We start from the raw sequence: 16293 nt of genomic DNA on the forward strand, positions 1-16293 counted from the left end.
AAGAGAAATGAAAACAAACTTGTCAATGACAGCTTTAGCAATGAAAGTGTGGAAGCTTCATTTGGAATCAGATGAGATAAGGCAGTGAAGAATGTTGGTGAATAATGAGGGATTAAGGGTGGAGCTGTCAAAACTATGAGGTGTTAGCTGTTGGCTGGACTTGTGAAAGATCTGACAGAACAACCTTTGAAGGATTGGAAGAAACAAGAATTTCGTTGAAAGACACCAAGATTTGATAGGATATACAGCACAGAAACAGGCCACCCAAAACAACCAGTCCATGCTGCTATTTATTTTCCATTTGAGTTCCGCTCATCTTTCTTCATCTAAATCAATCATCATAACCTTCTATTCCCTTCTCCCTCACCTTTAACACACCAATACCGCTTGTTTCAACTGCTCCCTGTGGTAGCGAATTCCACATTCTCCAGCGAAAGGTGTTTCTTCTGAGGGAGAATGAGGAAGGTTGATAGGCTGCTGGGGCAGAAGGACCTAACTCAAGAGAGTAACATCGTAGGAGAACAAAATAATTCAGAAGATTCAGCTTTAGAACAAAGAACAAAGCACAGGAACAGGCCCTTCGGCCCTCCAAGCCTGTGCTGATCATGATGCCCCAACTAAACTATAACTAAAACCTGCCCTCACTCGGTCCGTATCCCTCTATTCCCTCCCTATTCATGTACCCATCCAAATGCCTCTTAAATGTTGCTAACGTGCCTGCTTCCACCACCTCCTCTGGCAGCGCGTTCCAGGCACCCACCACTCTCTGCGTGAAAAACCTCCCCGTACATCTCCCTTAAACTTTCCCCCTCTCATCTTGAACCTGTGCCCCCTTGGAATTGACACTCCCACCCTAGGAAAAAGCCTCTGACTATTCACACTGGAACTGATCCAATTCAGATCAGCCATGATCTTATTGAATGGCGGGGCAGGCTCGAAGGGCTAGATGGCCTACTCCTGCTCCTATTTCTTATGCTCTTACATCTGAACTTCGCAGCTCTGTCAAGGAAAGCATTTTTTTGTATTCGTTCTAGGGACATGTCACTGGCTGGGCCATCACTTGTTGCCCATCCCTAATTGCCCTTGAACTGAATGGCTTGCTCAGCCATTTCAGAGGGCGATTAACAGCCAATCACATTGCTGTGGGACTGGAGTCACATGTAGGCCTGAAAGCACGAGGACAGGAGCTAACCACCTCTGAAGGATATTAGTGGAAAAAGATGAGTTTTTTGATGACAACCTGATAGTTTCCTGATTATTATTAATGAGACAAATATTTTTAACATCACTAATTTCCCCAGCTGCCATGGTGGGATTTGAACTCAGGCCCCTACGGTATTAGCTCAGGCCTCTAGATTAATATTACCGCTATGTCACTGTCCCAATAGAAACTAAAAGTTTATTTATTAGTCACAAGTAGGCACGCATTAACACTGTAATGAAGTTGCCACAGTCCGGCGCCTGTTCAGGTCAATCCACCTAAACCAGCATGTCTTTCAAACTGTAAGAGGAAACTGGAGCACCTGGAGGAAACCCACGCAGGCATGGGAGAATGTGCAAACTCCGCACAGACAGTGACCCAAGCCAGGAACAGAACCCAGGTCCCTGGCGCTGTGCCACCCTGTGATTAGAAGAGGCAATTGCTTAGTGGCATTATCGTTAGATGATTAATCCTGAATAAGCGCAACTAGGGACGGGGAGTAAATTGCTGGCCAGCCAGCGATGTCCCACAAATTAATTAGAAAAGGAGAGGAGAGGTGTAATGTTGGTTTCAGAGGAGGAACTGACACAAACCCAGAAGAAACAGCAGCTGGAAGAACAGGAAGGCAACATTTATATGTCTTAACAAAGTTGCATTCATCAGCAGGGAACTAGATTGCCACAGGACCAAGAGATAACGTTGGCGTGCCGTTTTTCTGTATAATCCAGACACTATTGCTATAGTCAGAATTTTTATGAGACAGCTACTCTAGATGATTGAACCAAGATGTAGTACCAGATTAGATAAAAGGAAAAGAAGATACGACATTCTATGGTAGTGCGAATATCATCAATTATTTCAATGGCTTATCTATAGGAGGGAAAGCAATAGCGAATTCTCAGATGCTAGCCCAATTTGCTGAGTTATACTGACAAACAAGATGGATTGCGTTTCCAGAGCATGATTTTCTACAGAGGACAGCTACAAGAGATTAGTTGGAAAAGCATTATGATTAACACGTGGGAGTATGATATTATTGCTATAACAGAGACATGGATGAGAGAGGAGCAGGACTGACAGCTCAATATTAGACCATAACGCCATAAGATATGGGTGCAGAATTAGGCCACCCGGCCCATCGAGTCTGCTCCACCACTCAATCATGGCTGATATTTTTCTCATCCCCATTCTCCTGCCTTTTGCCCATAACCCCTGAGCCCCTTATTACGCAAGAACCTATCTATCACTATCTTAAAGATACTTAATGATCTGGCCTCCACAGCCTTCTGTGGCAAAGAGTTCCACAGATTCCCCACTCTCTGGCTGAAGAAATTCCTCGTCATTTTTGTTTTAAAGGATTATCCTTTTAGCCTGAGGTTGTGCCCTCTGTTTTTAGTTTTTCCTACTAGTGGAAACATCCTCTCCACATCCACTCTATCCAGGCCTCGCACTATCCTGTAAGTTTCAATAAGATCCTGCCTCATTCTTCTAAACTCCAACAAGTACAGACCCAGAGTCCTCAACTGTTCCTCATACGACAAGCTCTTCATTCCAGGGATCATTCTTGTGAACCTCCTCTGGATCCTTTCCAAGGCCAGCACATCCTTCCTTAGATATGGGACCCAAAACTGCTCACAGTACTTCAAATGGGATCTAACCAGAGCCTTATACAACCTCAGAAGTACATCCCTGCTCTTGTATTCTAGCCCTCTTGACATGAATGCTAACATTGCATTTGCCTTCCTAACTGTTAACCTTAAGAGAATTCCGGGATATAGAATCTTCAGACAAGATAGGGGCGCGTGGGAAGCAGCTGCTTGTAGGTAAATCCACATCAGAGCAGTGGGAGTCATTCAAAAAGGAAATAGAGAGAGTTCAGAGCCAACATGTTCCTGTAAAGGTAAAGGGTGGGAGCAACAAGTTCAGACAACCCTGGATGTCCAGGGATTTACAGCATTGGAGAAGGAAAACAAAGGAGGCTTATGGCCAATATGAGGGAACTCAGAACATTATAGAAAGTGTAGGGAGATACTTAAAAAAAATTAGGAAACTGAAGAAGGAGAATGAAAAAACACTGGCGCAAAATAAAGAAAAACCCCAAGGTGTTTTGTAAGTAATTAAGGACAAGAGGTTAAGCAGTGTACGAGTAGGACCCACTACGGAGCTAAGTGGCAGTACTCCTGCCTTGACAAGATTGGTGGGGCTCTTCAATACAGCTTCCAGTCCTGGAGGCTCACCATTGTCTGAACCATGCAGTCAAACCCCTGGGCCATGGTCCTTGGGGACAAGTTCCGCAAGATCCATACACATGAGGACGGCCTCAACTGGGATCTTGGGTTCATGTCACACTATCTGTAACCCCCACGACTTGCCTGGGCTTGTAAAATCTCACTTACTGTCCTGCCTGGAGACAATACACATCTCTTTAACTTATGCTCAACCCTCTCTCCACTCACATTGTCTGTATCTTTCACACTTGATTATGTGTAAAGACTCGCATTCCCACCATTATTTTGTAAATTGAGTTTGTGTCTTTATATGCCCTGTTTGTGAACACAACTCCTGCTCACCTGATGAAGGAGCAGCGCTCCAAAAGCTAGTGCCTTGTGCTACCAAATAAACCTGTTGGATTTTAACCTGGTGTGGTGAGACTTCTTACTGTCCTCGGGAACTGAGCCATGTTTCGGAGTTCTCCCGCACTCATCACTCCAGCTGATTCCGAACCAGAGGTTTACAAAAGGTTGAGCTATGAAACACAATACAGAAGGCTTCTGTGAAAAATAATCGAGTGTCATCGGAATTAGCACATTGCAGTCGTCAATGTAATTTAACACATCAATTTGTCCAGATTCAATTCCCAGCTGCACAAATTCTATTGACAAATATATCTTGAACATTATAAAAATGAAGGTGACAGGGCTATAAAGATTCTGATCTGAAATGCTGATATTTTTATAACATAACATGTAGTATAGCATAGAAAGAAGTTACAAGACTCTCCTTAAGTATTAGAACACAATAATAGATTGTTGTCTAATATATTTAAATTAGTTGTAACAATTACCCTTTGAAAGATTCCATGGATGGGTTTCCTGGGGCGTGAATCTGTATATACCTTGAACTAGCGCCAGTACCTCCAGCTGGCCTACCCATCCAATTAGTTGTGCCTTGTCATGTTTAATTATAGGACATTGGGACAAGTGGGCTACAAGACTTTTCTATATTAAGCTGCAGTAGCACCTGGCCTTAGTGTCTGAGAGGGAGGTGTGAAATCAGCCCTGGCTTTCCCTGTGGGTATACGAGGTGACTCAGAGCATCCTGCAAATCGCCCCCGAAAGCCTTGCCCAGTGGGATTTCTGTAAGCCCGGGAAACACAACGCCATCTTTTTACTGAGCACTCCACAACTATCTGGACTCAACACTGAATTCAACCATTTTTGATCCTAACTTCCATCGAACCATAGAAAATTACAGCTCAGAAACAGGCCTTTTGGCCCTCCTTGTCTGTTGCCGAACCATTTTTTTGCCTAGTCCCACTGACCTGCACTTGGACCATATCCCTCCACACCCCTCTCATCCATGAACCCATCCAAGTTTTTCTTAAATGTTAAAAGTGACCCCGCATTTACCACTTTATCCGGCAGCTCATTCCACACTCCCACAACTCTCTGGGTGAAGAACCCCCCTCTAATATTCCTTTAAACTTTTCTCCTTTCACCCTTAACCCATGCCCTCTGGGTTTTTTATCCCCTAGCCTCAGTGGAAAAAGCCTGCTTGCATTCACTCTATCTATACCCATCAAAACCTCTATCAACTCTCCCCTCATTCTTCTACACTCCAGGGAATGAAGTCCTAACCTATTCAATCTCTCTCTGTAACTCAGTTTCTCAAATCCCAACAGCATCCTCGTGAACCTTCTCTGCACTCTTTCAACCTTCTCTACACCCTTCCTGTAACTAGGTGACCAAAACTGTACACAATACTCTAAATTCGGCCTCACCAATGCCTTATATAACCTTACTATAACACTCCAACTTTTATACTCATCCTGCTATATTTTTTCTTTTTTCTTTGCTGCTCGGCTGTTTCATTGAATGTTTCTCTCTCATTTCCCCTTTCTTTGCTTTTGAATTGTCTTGTTCAGGACTCTGCCATTCACACCTCTTCCTCGCCCATCTGTTGTTTCTCTTCATGTCCCAGTACCACTCCCTTTGTCGTTGCACCATGAAACCTTTTGTCATTTGGTCTCCTGCCTTCAATGGGCCAAATGGCCTCCTTCTGCACTGTAAGGATTCTATGATTCTATGATCTTCTTCTTGGCAATTTCCCATTTATTCCTTCTGCAAAACATTGGTTCCTTGTTGAGTGGGCGTTGGTTCTCATTGGGCGCTCCATGCAAGTGACTGTTACATATATCAGAGCCTTGACACCAAATCTGACACTATAGTGTGTCAGCTCAGTGAGGTCCCATCCTTAACTGAGAGCCACCAGCTTTCTAGCAAGCAAACTGGAACAGGTACTCCAAATGATTGTCCCCCTCTGAGCTCAGTGACAATACCCTTGCTGCTACCTCATGGAGATCCTCACAGATGGAACCCTGATATCTGGGGTGACATTTGAGCACAGCATCGAAAGAACCTTTCAGATGTAACTAAACGTAGGCCAAAGGTGTCCTCTCAGATACGTGTTAAAAGATCCCAGAGTATTAAAGTTTATTTATTAGTCACAAGTAAGGTTTACATTAACACTGCAATGAAGTTACTGTGAAATAGCCCTGGTTGCCACACTCCGGTGCCTGTTCGGGTACACTGAGGGAGAATTTAGCACGGCCAATGCACCAAACCAGCATGTCTTTCAGAATGTTATTATTCCAAAGAAGAACAGCAGAGTTCTCCTGACCAATGCTTATCCACCATTGAGCTTCACTGAGATTAAGTGGTCATTATCTCCTTGCTGTGCCCTACATAGGATAGAGCTGTGAAAAAGACTTATAGTGTGTTAGCATTTATTAACAGGGGTTTGAGTTTAAGAGTCGTGGGGTTATGCTGCAAAAGTACAGGATCTTGGTGAGACCACATTTGGAATATTGCGTGCAGTTCTGGTCACCTCACTATAAGAAGGATGTGGAAGCATTGGAGAGAGTGCAGAGGAGATTTACCAGGATGCTGCCTTGTTTGGGAGGTAGGTCTTATGAGGAAAGGTTGAGGGAGCTGGGGCTTTTCTCTTTGGAGCTGAGGAGGATGAGAGGTGACTTAATAGAGGTTTATAAGATGATGAGAGGGATTGATAGAGTGGACATGCAGAGACTATTTCCTCCAGTGGATGTAGCTGTTACTAGGGGGCATAACTATAAGGTTCATGGTGGGAGATATAGGAGGGATGTCTGAGGTAGATTCTTCACTCAGAGAGTGGTTGGGGTGTGGAATGGACTGCCTGCTGTGATAGTGGAGTCGGACACTTTGGGAACTTTCAAGCGGTTATTGGATAGGCACATGGAGCACACCAGAATGATAGGGAGGGGATAGCTTGATCTTGGGATTGGATATAGCTTGGCACAACATTGAGGGCCGAAGGGCCTGTACTGTGCTGTAATGTTCTGTGTTCTACATTACAATAGGAGACAGTGGTATAGTGATAATGTTAGATGAGTAATCCAGAGGTTGCTCTGGGGACACGGGTTCAAATCACCATGGCGACTGGTGGACTTTAACTTAAGAACATAAGAACATAAGAAATAGGAGCAGGAGTAGGCCATCTAGCCCCTCGAGCCTGCCCCGCCATTCAATAAGATCATGGCTGATCTGAAGTGGATCAGTTCCACTTTCCCACTCTCTCCCCATAATCCTTAATTCCCCTGTCTATCAGAAATCTATCTACCCGCGTCTTAAATATATTCAGCGAGGCAGCCTCCACCACTTCAACGGGCAGAGAATTCCAGAGACTCACCACCCTTTGAGTGAAGAAGTTCCTCCTCAACTCCGTTCTAAACCACCCCCCCCCCCCATCTTGAGGCTGTGCCCTCTAATCCTGCTGTCTTGTCTGAGCCGGAAGAATCTCTCTACCTCTACCCTATCCATCCTCTTCATCACCTTATATGTCTGTATAAGATCCCCCCTCATCCTTCTAAACTCCAACGAGTACAGACCCAGTCTATTTAGCCTCTCTTCATAGGACCCCCAGGTCCCTCTGCACCGTAGCATGCTGCAGCTTTTCTCCTTTTAAATAGTAATCCTTCAAGGGGATTTGATCCCATTTCCCCAGAGCAAAGCCTGGGCCTCCACATTATTCATCCATGCACTCTGTAGGAGAGTGAGAGGGAGTTCCAGGGTGGGATTTTATGGCCTCGCTTGTCCTTAAACCATAAAATTCCACCTGAGGTCAACAGGTCTTTCCATGTTCTGCCCCTCACCTGCTCTGATTTCTGTAGCAGGCAGGACGGTAAAATTCCAGCCCGGTGTTTAGTGTCTGGATAGCCAATGTCCAAGCAATAAAAATCAGGGATGGTCCAGACACCAGAGGAACACAGGTAGCATGAAGTGTGGAGGCAGTCACAGAAATAGAAAGGGGTGAGGACAGCGAGGGATTGGAAAATCATGAAGCCTTGTCCAACTGGAATGGGCGACACTGTAGCGCAGTGGTTAGCACTGCTGCTTCACAGCTCCAGGGACCCGGGTTCGATTCCCGGCTTGGGTTACTGTCTGTGTGGAGTTTGCACATTCTTCTCATGTCTGCTTGGGATTCCTCCGGGTGCTCCGGTTTCCTCCCACAGTCCAAAGATGTGCGGGTTAGGTTGATTGGCCATGCTAAAAATTGCTCCTGAGATGCGTATGTTAGCGGGATTAGCGGGTAAATGTGGGGATATGGGGGTAGGACCTGGGTGGGATTGTGGTTGGTGCAGACTCAATGGGCTGAATGGCCTCTTCCTGCACTGTAGGGTTTCTATGATTCTATGAACTGGAAACCAATGCCTGACTTGGGGCGATGGGCAAACAGAACTTGGTGTAAGTTTGGATGTGAGTATCAGAGTTTTGGATCACCTGGACTTTACAAAGAGTGCAAGGCAGGAGACCAGCCAGGAGTCCATTGGAATAGCACAATCTCGAGATTGCGGGGGCCAATGTTACGGAAATGCAAGAAATCAGTCTTGAAGCTGGAGATGGTTAGGAACTCAGCTGAAGATCAAATCGAGCACCCAGTTATGAATAGTCTGGCTCAGTTTCAGCAGACACACCATAGAAAACATTCTTTCTGGTTGTATCACAGCTTGGTATGGCTCCGGTCGTGAATGTAGCCCAATCCATTGCGCAAACCAGCCTCCCATCCATTGACTCTGTCTACACTTCCCGCTGCCTCAGCAAAGCAGCCAGTGTAATTAAGGACCCCACGCACCCGGGACATTCTCTCTTCCACCTTCTCCCATCAGGAAAAAGATACAAAAGTCTAAGGTCACGTACCAACCGACTCAAGAACAGCTTCTTCCCTGCTGCTGTCAGACTTTTGAATGGACCTGCCTCGCATTAAGTTGATCTTTCTCTGCACCCTAGCTGTGACTGTAACACTACATTCTGCACCTTCTCCTTCTCTATGAACGGTATGCTTTGTCTGCATAACATGCAAGAAACATTACTTTTCACTGTGTGTTAATACATGTGACAATAATAAATCAAATCAAAGCTTCAGTCGTTGGCCTGGGAAAGGGCAGATATTGGTGACTGGGGAACAGAATTTGTGGAGGGGACAAAGGGCTTTAATTAAAGATGGGAATCAGTGTGGATCAGGCCTCTTCCCTTCAGAACATTACATGGCTCTGACCTTCTCCAATTTTGTTATTGCTCTTGGAAGGTTTGAAAGCATGCCGGGTGCAGGAATTCTCAGGAGGTTAGAAATTCCTATCCGCAATGTGGAACTGCTTTTATTTGTTTCAGCTTGTTAGGGCAGCAGCAACAGTGAAGTTGGCCAGGAGCCCCCGAGATGGGGGCTGGAGAGAGGGGAGCTGGGGAAGAGAGTGCCAGCATGAACTGGGGCAGGGACAAGGCTCTGGAATCCCGCTACTGCAATGCACAATTATGAAACACAAAATATTACTTCCCCAAAAGCCAGTAACAAGTAATTTTCAGCGCTATTAAGCATGTTCCCCATGTTTATTAGCTTTTTAAAAAGAGCTATTCCGTGGTCGTGGTCGGCTGAAAATGCACCAAGTACTGGAAAAGAAACCGAAACTTTTAAGAACTAACACTATCGCCAAAATATAAATCTTGTGCCTTCAGCAATTAGCAAGTATACACGTGAGGATTGATTCTTACAAATTCAACAACAGATTAAAAAGGCTTGTGGGACTGCCCATGTGAATTCTAATGTGGGCTCCCAGAGGCAAAGTTCTACACCAAAATCTGTTACTGTTACTTGTAATCTGGAGGCCTGTCTAAATACCCTGGAGACATTGGTTCAAATCCCACTATCGCAGCTGGGAAATTCAATTTCAATTAATTCAATTATATTCCAATTATATTCTGAAAATAAAATACATAAGCAATAGCCTAGTGGCACCACTAGACTATTAAACCAGAAACTGAGCTAATGTTCTGGGGACCCGGGTTCGAATCCCGCCACGGCAGATGGTAGAATTTGAATTCAATAAAAAATATCTGGAATTAAGAATCTACTGATGACCATGAAACCATTGTCGATTGTCAGAAAAACCCATCCGGTTCACTAATGTCCTTTAGGGAAGGAAATCTGCCGTCCTTACCCAGTCTGGCCTACATGTGACTCCAAACCCACAGCAATGTGGTTGACTCTCAACTACCTTCTGAATTGGCCTAGCAAGCCACTCAGTTTCAAGGGCAATTAGGGATGGGCAATAAATTCTGGCCAGCCAGTGACGCCCATGTCTCGCGAATGAATAAAACAAATAAAACTTGAATCGGTGTAAATTGAGAGGTGGATACTCAGCAAGACTTTGGAATCCTCGTGCATTAGTTGCTGAAAATAAGTGTGCAGGTACAGCAGGCAGTAAAGAAGGCAAATGGTATGTTGGCCTTCATAGCGAAAGGATTGGAGTATAGGGTCAGGGATGTTTTGCTGCAATTGTATAGGGCATTGGTGAGGCCATTGCTGGAGTATTGTGTGCAGTTTTGGTGTCCTTATCTGAGGAAGGATGTCCTTGCTATAGAGGGAGTACAGTGAAGGTTTACCAGGCTGATTCCTGGGATGGCAGGTCTGTCATATGAGGAGAGGCTGAGTCGGTTAGGATTATATTCACTGGAGTTTAGAAGAGTGAGAGGGGATCTCATAGAAACTTATAAAATTCTAACAGGGTTAGACAGGGTAGATTCAGAAAGAATGTTCCCAATGGTGGGGGGAGTCCAGAACGAGGGGGTCATAGTTTGAGGATAAGGGGTAAACCTTTTAGAACTGAGGGTGAGGAGAAATTTCTTCACCCAGAGGGTGGGGAATGTGTGGAATTCACTCCCACAGAATGGAGTTGAGGCCAAAACGTTGTCTGATTTCAAAAAGAAATTAGATATAGCTCTTGGAGCTAAAGGGATCAAGGGATATGGGGGAAAGGGGGGTCGGATCAGGATATTACATAGAACATCGAACACGACAGCACAAACAGGCCCTTCGGCCCACAAGTTGCGCTGATCATATCCCTACCTCCCAGGCCTATCTATAACTCTCAATCCCATTAAATCCCATGTACTCATCCAGAAGTCTCTTAAAAGACCCCAGTGAGTTCGCCTCCACCACCACCGACGGCAGCCGATTCCACTCACTCACCACCCTCTGAGTGAAAAACTTACCCCTGACATCTCCTCTGTACCTGCTCCCCAGCACCTTAAACCTGTGTCCTCTCGTAGCGACCATTTCAGCCCTGGGAAATAGCCTCTGAGAATCCACCCTATCTATACCTCTCAACATCTTATACACCTCTATCAGGTCACCTCTCATCCTTCGTCTCTCCAGGGAGAAGAGTCCCAGCTCCCTCAACCTATCCTCATAAGGCATGCCTCCCAATCCAGGCAACATCCTTGTAAATCTCCTCTGCACCCTCTTAATAGCTTCCACATCCTTCCTGTAGTGAGGCGACCAGAACTGCGCGCAGTACTCCAAGTGGGGTCTGACAAGGGTCTTATAAAGTTGCAGCATTACCTCCCGACTCCCAAACTGGGGCACTCCACTGGTGACCAACCTCCATATTGAATTCGATGATCAGCCATGATCAAAATGAATAGCGAAGCAGGTTCGAAGGGCCGAATGGCCTACTCCTTTCTATGTTTCAATGTGTTCAAGAAAGTGGCTAACCAGGACCTTCATTCAAACAATAAATATCAGCTGTGAGTGACAAAAATAACCTGAAAATTTCATCTTCTTCCTTGCCAATGAGAGTGAAGTAATGAGCGTAGCTACAACTTACAAGAACTGAGTGTTCATTAAATGTTCATTGCAATCACTAATTGAGCTGTCACTCCTTCTCTATCAGAGCCTGTGCCACCTTATACCTTATGAAGCTTGCGGTGGCATTTGCCCATTTTCTAGGTGGCGTGCGTGAAAGCGAATACCGCTGTCAGCAATGAGAATTTCAGAGCATTTAAGCCTATTTGGCACCCAGACTTAGGAAAGGGATCTTTGTTGGAATATCTCCACCCTGTCTCCAGTTCAGTTTTAAACTGTGATTTTGGCACACAGATAAATGGGTTGGCATCAGGATATTGGCATGGTATTGACTCTGCTGGAGGGGAATAGGAGACTTGTTCCACAGTGCCCAATAGAAATATTGATACCCTGATTTGCATAATTTTCTTAGATTGGAAATGCCGAGGGGAATGTTGAGTAAGCCTATCAAAGAGAAAAAAGTGAGAATCTGAGTCTTTTCATAATCTAAAGGCACCTGAAAGCCCTTTATAGTATTTTTTGAAGTATAGACGCTCTGATTTATGAATGATGTGGAGTGTCAGTTGTGACTCACTCTTGCCTCTGAGTCAGAAGCATATGAGTTCAAGTCCCATTCCAGGACTAAGAATCATTGAATCCCAACAGTGCAGAAGGAGACCATTCAGCCCATCGAGTCTGCACCAACCTCAATCCCACCCAGGCCCTATCCCCATAACCCCGTGCATTTACCCTAGCCAGTCCCCTCACACTAAGGGGCAATTTAGCACGGCCAATCCACCCAGCCTGCACATCTTTGGAGGAAACCAGAGCACCCGGAGAATGTGCAGACTCTGTACAAACAATGACCCAAGCCGGGAAGCGAACCCAGGTCCCTGGCACTGTGAGGCAGCAGTGCTACCCATTGTGCCACCATGCTGCCCCACAAAGTCAAAGCTGTCTCTTCAGTGGAGTGCTGCACTGCTGGAGGTGCTGATTTTCAGGTGATTGTTAAACTGAGGCACCATCTGACCTCCTAGCTGAGACCTATTTCAAAGAAGGGCAGGGGAGCGACAGCTGCCAGTATCATCAGGCTACAAAAAACCCAGGTTATCCAGGCACCATCTGATTGCTGATTGTGGGAGCTTACTGCCTGCAAATTGACTCCTGTGTATCCTGTATTACCACAATGATCAATGCAGAAAAATACTTAGTTGGCTGTCTGACCTCCACGTTGAGATGTGCTGTGGTTGTGAACGGCACTTCCTTTCTCGGCGGCATGTGTTCAGCAAGATCCCACACATGACCCTGTGCTGTCAGCCATGAGATTGAAGTTGGTTAAATGGGATACGGGGAAGATCTCTGCCGATCTCTTAAAAATCTCCTTGAAAAGAACTCTTATTCCTTTCTTACAAACCGATGCACAGAGCGGACAAGGCAAGCCCTAATGTCACAGGACCTTTTATATCCATTCGAGGGATTTCGGTCTCATCTGAAAGTGGACTTACTGGTGAGAGGCAACAAGGTTTTGTGAAGAGGAGGTTGTGTCTCCCGAACTTGATTGAGTTTTTTTTACAGGGGGAGGTAGTGGAAGCGGATACAGTAGTGACTTTTAAGGGGCGTCTGGACAAGTACATGAATAGGATGGGAATAGAGGGATATGGTCCCTGGAAGGGTGGGGGGTTTTAGTTCAGCTGGGCAGCACGGTCGGTACAGGCTTGGAGGGCCGAAGGGCCTGTTCCTGTGCTGTAATTTTCTTTATTCTTTGAAAGACATGTAGAGGTACTGTCACTGTATTAGTAATCTAGAGACACAGGATAATGCTCTGGGGACCCCGAGTTTGAATCCCACCACGGCAGATGGTGGAAATTTTAATTCCATAAAATACTATAATTAAAAGTCTACTGATGACCATGAAACCATTGTCGATTGTTGTAAAAACCCATCTGGTTCACTAATGTCCTTTAGGGAGGGAAATCTGCCGTCCTTACCCGGTCTGGCCTACACGTGACTCCAGATTCACAACAGTCATTTCAGAGGATTGCTCTTAATTGCCCTTTGAAATGGCCTGGCAAGTCACTCAGTTCAAGGGCAATTAGGGATGGCTAACAAAGGCAGGGCTTGCCAGCAATCTCCACATCTCGTGAAAAAATACATTTTAAAAACCCACGATCTTTTGACTCCGAGGTGAGAGTGCTACCCACCAAGTTATGGCTGACACCTTGTAATTAACTGCAGCGTTAATGTGTTCTGAGTCAGGTACGAAAGTCGATATCCATTTGTGAAGACAACTGGGCGCTCATGTCTCTCAGTGGGCAAGACTTCTGTCTGAGGCAAGGAAGAAAAACATGGATCACGTCATACCATCTCTTAACGATGTTTCCAAGTCTCTTTGAGAGGTTATATTTAGCTCAGAAACAGCTTCTTGTGATTTTCGAAAGAGGGAATAATTATAGGGGAAGTTGACGATACCAATTTGCAGAGACAGTGCACTAAAGGGAAAAAATATGCATTTCTATAGCACTTTTCACAACCCCAATCCCAAATGCTTTTTGGCCAATAAAGTGCCCTCTTCCTCAAGTGGGTAGGTGGAGTCACACTTTAACACCTCATCCAAAAGCACTCCCTCAGTACTGCTCACATCTGCTTCTTTATTGAGGCCAGGCAGGAACTTTCTCCGAACTGAAAAAGGTGACGAGTGTCACTCCAGGTGGGAAAGCCAGTGTGAACGGTGTCCAGTCTGAGTCCCATCACCACCTTCCCACGTTCTGTGGGAGAGGGGCAGGGCTGAAACACGCTGGCAAGCCTGGCTTCATGGAGAGTGGGGCACTGCCCTGATCTCGAAGTGAAACCGAAGACCCTCTTCCTCCCCCACACACATCGGGACCCCCCCCTCATTGATGGCATGTCCACCTTCCCCCCCACCCCCAAACATAAATTGCCAGCCTGATCTCCCCTCCCCCACCCCCAAACATGGAATCATAGAATCCTACAGGGCAGAAGGGGGCCATTTGGCCCATTGAGTCTGCCCCAACAACAATCCTACCCAGGCTCTATCCCTATAACCTCATGCATTTACCCTAGCCCACCCTCATGACACTAATGGGCAATTTAGCATAGCCAATTCACCTAACCTGCACATCTTTGGACTGTGGGAGGAAAGCGGAGCATCCGGAGGAAGCCCAGGCATGAGGAGAACAGATCACCAGCATTGGGGTCTTCCTGTTCTTACTCTGCCTCCTCCACACCCCAGACACTTTCAACATAACAATCTGATCTCAGTTTCCCAGTCAGTGTAGACACTATGACTGTACTGATCCTTATCAGTAATTGCAGGGAGATAGGGAAGTGCCTCACCTTCTTTGAGAATTTGGTGGAGTTATTCATTCCTCAGGTGTCATCTTACACAAAGTAGTTGTTAAAGGTGTGCCACACCTCTATTCTACAATGAGAGGTAGCCCCAGTTCGTCAGCCTCCCCCTCTCTGCGTTGGCAAGGGGGTGAGTGACTTGATCTCGTTCTTCCAGTGGGACACCCAATGGAACAAGGATAAGAGAAACATACAACCCACTCTCACTCTCAGTTTTTCAATCCGACCATTCCTCATGTTTCATTTTACTCGTGATGTGGAGATGCCGGTGTTGGACTGGGGTAGGCACCGGCATCTCCATATCATGGCTACCACCGACACCGCAAACTGCCGGCTCAAAGTGGAGAGGATCTCCAAGAAGATTGCACGTATCGACACAGACATCAAGTTTCTACAAAGAAAGCAGACACTCACCTGATGAAGGGGCAGTGCTCCAAAAGCTCATGCTCCCAAATAAACCTGTTGGACTTTAAGCTGGTGTTGTGAGACTTCTTACTGTTCATTTCACCCAGAGCAGAAGTGTGTGGGACCAGATGGTAAAACAAATGCCAGATTTGACAGTGAACCACACAGTTGAAGGTCACCACCATTCCGAACTGATGTTATATTATGCGGAGTTCAAGGTAACAAAAACAAGAACTAGAAATATCTAGCTATTTCCCAATGCCCATGGCCAGTGTTGGACTGTCTAAACATTTACCAGGAGTGTGTCAATACAATTTATTCAGCAATCACAAAGCTTTGTTCAAAGGAATATTCCGACAACTGTCAGGGAATGGCATCTTTTCCCTCCAGTGTTGTGTGCATTAACATTTTGGCACATAAGTTTTTCAAAGAATCTAAATAAATTTGTTAGTACGTAAAATGGTAACATTCAGTAGCAAATCTTTATTTCTACCCTCACACCATAACCATGGATGGAATTTAATCCTGGATTTGAAACAGAGATGAGGAGGAATTTCTTCATCCAGAGAATCTGTGGAACTCTTTGCCGCAGAAGGCTGTGGAGACCGGGTCATTGAGACAGAGATAGATGTCTTTAAGACAGAGATAGATAGGTTCCTGATTAATAAGGGGATCAGGGGTTGTGGGGAAAAGGCAGGAGAATGGGGATGAGAAAGATATCAGCCATTATTGAATGGTGGAGCAGACTTGATGGGCCGAGTGGCCTAATTCTGCTCCTATATCTTATGTTGCTATAGGAACAATGGTGGCCAGACCCCCCTCATCGGAGGAGAGGCCCCAGCCCCAGTCTCCCCGTGGCAGGAAAACCTCCCGCCATTGACTCGGAGGCAGGGAGTAGCCAATACCGAATTGCAGCTTACCGGTGCGGCAAGTAGGCTCATTGATGA

This window comes from Carcharhinus amblyrhynchos, chromosome 2 (assembly GCF_965287045.1).
Source record: "Carcharhinus amblyrhynchos chromosome 2, sCarAmb.v2.hapA, whole genome shotgun sequence".
NCBI classification, from domain to species: domain Eukaryota; kingdom Metazoa; phylum Chordata; class Chondrichthyes; order Carcharhiniformes; family Carcharhinidae; genus Carcharhinus; species Carcharhinus amblyrhynchos.